The sequence below is a fragment of the Arachis ipaensis genome, chromosome B1, assembly GCF_059453495.1.
Source record: "Arachis ipaensis isolate K30076 ecotype BB chromosome B1, ASM5945349v1, whole genome shotgun sequence".
Lineage (NCBI taxonomy): Eukaryota > Viridiplantae > Streptophyta > Magnoliopsida > Fabales > Fabaceae > Arachis > Arachis ipaensis.
The window spans coordinates 22,262,419-22,268,315 of NC_142436.1; the positions used below are offsets into that span (position 1 = coordinate 22,262,419).

General features: G+C 37.0%; 1 non-coding gene across 1 annotated transcript; it reads left to right on the plus strand.

Moving 5' to 3' along the window:
• Positions 1-3,355: 3,355 nt before the first annotated feature.
• On the plus strand, positions 3,356-3,463 carry LOC148575942 (small nucleolar RNA R71). The gene has a single exon (XR_015903186.1). It is a non-coding gene; the product is annotated as a small nucleolar RNA R71 (small nucleolar RNA).
• Positions 3,464-5,897: the final 2,434 nt, after the last annotated feature.

Genomic DNA, 5,897 nt, shown 5'->3' on the forward strand with positions numbered 1-5,897 from the left:
CAGTCTCAAGTTTTCACTTGACACCTACACGCCACAAGCACATGGTTAGGGACAGCTTGGTTTAGCCGCTTAGACCAGGATTTTATTCCTTTAGGCCCTCCTATCCACTGATGCTCAAAGCCTTGGGATCCTTTTTTTTTTATTTGCCCTTGCCTTTTGGTTTTAAGGGTTATTGGCTTTTTCTGCTTGCTTTTTCTTTTTCTTTCTATTATTTTTTTTTTCACCTATTTTTTTTTTCTGCAAGCTTTGTTCTTTGCTGCTTTTTCTTGCTTCAAGAATCATTTTTATGATTTTTCAGATTATCAATAACATGTCTCATGTTCATCATTCTTTCAAGAGCCAACATATTTAACAGTCTTAAACAACAAATTCAAAAGACATATGCACTGTTCAAGCATACATTCAGAAAACAAGAATCATTGTCACCACATCAATATAATTAAACTAAGTTCAAGGATAAATTCAAAACTCATGTACTTCTTGTTCTTTTGAATTAAAACATTTTTCATTTAAGAGAGGTGATGGATTCATAGGACATTTATATCTTTAAGACAAAGTTACTAACTACTAATGATCATGTAATGAAGACACAAACACAGATAAGCACATAACATAGAAAACGAAAAACAGAAGAAATAAGAACAAGGAATGAATCCACCTTAGTGATGTCCTTGAGCTCTTCTATATCTCTTCCTTGTCTTTGTTGCTCCTCCTTCATTGCTTTTAGATATTCTCTAATTTCATTAAGGATGATGGAGTGCTCTTGATGTTCCACCCTTAGTTGCTTCCAATAATTGTGTGGAAGAAAATGTATCCCCTGAGGTATCTCAGGGATCTCTTGATTTGCAGTCAAATGTTCTACCACTGAGTTATAGACCCTTGATGGAAGCTTTTGTCTTTCCTTTCCTCTTTCTAGAGGTTTCTCTGGCCTTAGGTGCCATCAATGGTTATGGAAAAAACAAAAAAGCTATGCTTTTACCACACCAAACTTAGAATGTTGCTCGCCCTCGAGCAAAAGAAGAAAGAATAGAAGAATAAGAAGATATGGAGGAGATGGATGGGAGTGTGTATTCGGCCATATGGGTGGGATTGGGTGGGAGAGAGATGTTGAATTTTGAAGGTAGTGGGTGTATGGATGTGAGTGGTAAATGGAAAGAGAGATGATGAGGTAGGTGGGGATCCTGTGGGGTCCACAGATCCTGAGATGATCCTGTGGGATCCACAGATCCTGAGGTGTCAAGGCATTTACATCCCTGCACCAATTTAGGCATGTAAAATGCCCTTGCACACAACTCTGGGCGTTCAGCGCCAGGTTGGTGCCCATTTTGGGCGTTCAACGCCCCTTTGCTGCCATTTCTGGCGTTGAACGCCAGAACCATGCTTGTTCTGGGCGTTTAGCGCCAGGATGCTCCCATTCTGGGTGTTCAGCGCCAGAACTATGCTCTGTTCTGGCGTTTGAACGCCAGACAGATGCTCCTCCAGGGTGTGATTTTTCTTCTGCTGTTTTTGATTCCGTTTTCAATTTTTCTATTTATTTTGTGACTTCACATGATCATAAACCTAGGAAAACATGAAAAACAATGAAAATAAAAGTTAGATAAACATTGGGTTGCCTCCCAACAAGCGCTTCTTTAATGTCAATAGCTTGACAGTGGGCTCTCATGGAGTCTCACAGATGTGCAGAGCTTTGTTGAGACTCTCCGACACCAAACTTAGAGTTTGGATATGGGAGTTCAACACCAAACTTAGAGTTTGGTTGTGGCCTCCCAACACCAAACTTAGAGTTTGACTGTGGGGGCTCTGGTTGACTCTGCTTTGAGAGAAGCTTTTCATGCTTCCTCTCCATGGTTGCAGAGGGAGATCCTTGAGTTTTGAATACAAGGGAGTTCTCATTCCATTGAAGGACTATTTCACCTCTGTCAACATCAATCACAGCTCTTGCTGTGGCCAGGAAAGGTCTTCCTAGGATGATGGATTCATCCTCTTCCTTTCCAGTATCCAGGACTATGAAATCAGTAGGTATGTAAAGGCCCTCAACCTTTACTAATACATCTTCTACTTGTCCATAAGCCTGTCTTCTTGAGCTGTCTGCCATCTCTAGTGAGATTTTAGCAGCTTGCACCCCATAGATTCCCAGTTTCTCTATCACAGAGAGGGGCATGAGGTTTACTCCTGAACCAAGGTCACACAGAGCTTTAAAGATCATAGTGCCTATGGTACAAGGTAATATGAACTTTCCAGGATCCTGTCTCTTCTGAGGCAATGTCAGTTGATCCAGATCACTTAGTTCATTGATGAACAAGGGAGGTTCAACTTCCCAAGTATTAATGCCAAATAATTTGGCATTCAGCTTCATGATTGCACCAAGAAACTTGGCAGTTTGCTCTTCAGTGACATCCTCATTCTCTTCAGAAGAGGAATACTCATCAGAGCTCATGAAGGGCATAAGGAGGTTCAATGGAAGCTCTATGGTCTCTAGATGAGCCTCAGAGTCCCTTGGTTCCCCAGAGGGAAGCTCCTTATTGATCACTGGACGTCCCAGGAGGTCTTCCTCCTTGGGATTCACGTCCTCTCCTTTCCTCATAGGTTCGGCCATGGCGCTTATGTCAATGGCCTTGCACTCTCCTTTTGGATTCTCTTCTGTATTGCTTGGGAGAGTACTAGGAGGGATTTCAGTGATCCTTTTACTCAGCTGGCCCACTTGTGCTTCCAGATTTCTAATGGAAGACCTTGTTTCATTCATGAAACTTACAGTGGCCTTAGATAGATCAGAGACTAGATTTGCTAAATTAGAAGCATTTTGTTCAGAGTTCTCTGTCTGTTGCTGAGTTGATGATGGAAAAGGTTTGCTATTGCTAAACCTGTTTCTTCCACCATTATTAAAGCCTTGTTGAGGCTTTTGATCCTTCCATGAGAAATTTGGATGATTTCTCCATGTTGAGTTATAGGTGTTTCCATAAGGTTCACCTAAGTAATTTACCTCTGCTATTGCAGGGTTCTCAGGATCATAGGCTTCTTCTTCAGAAGATGCCTCTTGAGTACTGTTGGATGCAGCTTGCATTCCATGCAGACTCTGAGAAATCATATTGACTTGCTGAGTCAATATTTTGTTCTGAGCCAGTATGGCATTCAGAGTATCAACCTCAAGAACTCCCTTCTTCATAGGCGTCCCATTACTCACAGGATTCCTTTCAGAAGTGTACATGAACTGGTTATTAGCAACCATGTCAATGAGTTCTTGAGCTTCTGCAGGTGTTTTCTTTAGGTGAATGGATCCACCTGCAGAAGTGTCCAGTGACATCTTTGATAGCTCAGACAGACCATCATAGAATATATCCAGGATGGTCCATTCTGGAAGCATGTCAGAAGGACACTTTTTGGTCAACTGTTTGTATCTTTCCCAAGCTTCATAGAGGGATTCACCTTCTTTCTGTCTGAAGGTTTGAACATCAGCTCTAAGCTTGCTCAGCTTTTGAGGAGGAAAGTACTTGGCTAAGAAAGCCGTGACCAGCTTATCCCAAGAGTTCAGGCTGTCTTTAGGTTGAGAATCCAACCATAATCTAGCTCTGTCTCTTACAGCAAAAGGGAAAAGCATGAGCCTGTAGACTTCGGGATCTACTCCATTAGTCTTAACAGTATCACATATCTGCAAGAATTCAGTTAAGAACTGAAAAGGATCTTCAGATGGAAGTCCATGAAACTTGCAGTTCTGCTGCATCAGAGAAACTAATTGAGGTTTCAGCTCAAAGTTGTTTGCTCCAATGGCAGGAATGGAGATGCTTTTTCCATGTAAATTGGAATTAGGTGCAGTAAAGTCACCAAGCATCCTCCTTTCATTATTATTATTTTCGCCTGCCATCTCCTCTGCCTGTTCGAAAATTTCTGAAAGGTTATCTCTGGATTGTTGTATTTTAGCTTCTCTAAATTTTCTCTTCAGAGTTCTTTCAGGTTCTGGATCTGCTTCCACAAGAATGTTCTTATCCTTGCTCCTGCTCATATGACAAGGAGGAATGGCCAGAAAAATGATAATAATAATAGAGATCCTTTATACCACAGTATAGGGATCCCTTTGTAAGTAGAAGAAGAGGGGGAGATAAAGGATGTGATGTAAAGGAAGAAACACAACTGTGAGGATTGGAATGTGAGATGAGATGTTAGGACATGAATGAATAAATAGAATGAGATGGGGGAGGAATAATTTTCGAAAATTATTTTGAAAAAGAGTTAGTGATTTTTGAAAATTGGTTTTTGAAAATTAGTTAGTATTTTTTTTTTTCGAAAATTTTTTTAAAATCAAAAATAAAAATAATTAGTTAATAAAAAAGAAATTTTTGAAAAAGATGGAAGATATTTTCGAAAATGAGAGAGAGAGAGTTAGTTAGGTGGTTTTGAAAAAGATAAGAAACAAACAAAAAGTTTGTTAGTTAGTTGAAACAAATTTTGAAAAGATAAGAAGTTAGGAAGTTAGAAAAGATATTTTGAAAAGATATTTTTGAAAAAGATAAGATAAGAAGATATTTTTGAAAAGATATGATTGAAATTAGTTTTGAAAAAGATTTGATTTTTTAAAATCACAATTAATGACTTGATTCACAAGAAATCACAAGATATGATTCTAGAACTTAAAGTTTGAATCTTTCTTAACAAGTAAGTAACAAACTTGAAATTTTTGAATCAAAACATTAATTGTTATTGTTATTTTCGAAAATTATGATATAAAATAAGAAAAAGATTTTTGAAAAAGATTTTTGGAATTTTCGAAAATAACTAAGAATTTTGAAAAAGATTTGATTTTTGAAAAAGATTTTGAAAAAGATAAGATTTTCAAATTGAAAATTTGATTTGACTCATGAGAAACAATTTGATTTTAAAAATTTTTGAAAAAGTCAACTCAAATTTTCGAATTTGATGAGAGAAAAAGGGAAAGATATTTTTTTGATTTTTGAATTTTTTATGAAAAACATGAAAATTATGCAATGCATGAAATTTTTAGATCAAAACAATGTGATGCATGCAAGAATACTATGAATGTCAAGATGAACACCAAGAACACTATGAAGATCATGATGAACATCAAGAACACATTTTTGAAAAATTTTTAATGCAAAGAAAACATGTAAGACACCAAACTTAGAAATCTTTCATGTTTAGACTCTAAGAAACGAAAAATGCACATGTAAAACAAGAAAAGACACAAAACATGAAAACATCAAGGTCAAACAAGAAGACTTACCAAGAACAACTTGAAGATCATGAAGAACACTATGAATGCATGATATTTTCGAAAAATGCAAGATGCATATGCAATTGACACCAAACTTATGATATGACTCAAGACTCAAACAAGAACACAAAAATATTTTTGATTTTTATGATTTTCTAATTTTTTTTTGGATTTTTTTCGAAAATTTATTGAAAAGGGAAAATAAGGATTCCAAAATTTTTAATATGAATTCCAGGAATCTTGCATTCTTAGTCTAAAGCTTCAGTCCAGGAATTAGACATGGCTCACTAGCCAGCCAAGCTTTCAATGAAAGCTCCGGTCCAAAACACTAGACATGGCCAATGGCCAGCCAAGCTTCAGCATGTAACATCAGAGTATATTGATCTTGATAGCAAATTGCTGCTCATCATTTACCAAGTATGTAACTTACCTCTGATGGTTTGGAAGCCTCAGTCCAAAAGAATTTAGACATGGCTTTACAGCCAGCCAGGCTTCACATGCTCCATGAAACACTAGAATTCATTCTTAAAAATCTTGAATAAAATTTTTGAAAACATTTTTATTTTTTTTCGAAAACAGATGAGAGATTTTTGAAAATATTTTTGAAAAATTTTTGAAAATAAAATAAAAAGAAAATTACCTAATCTGAGCAACAGGATGAACCGTCAGTTGT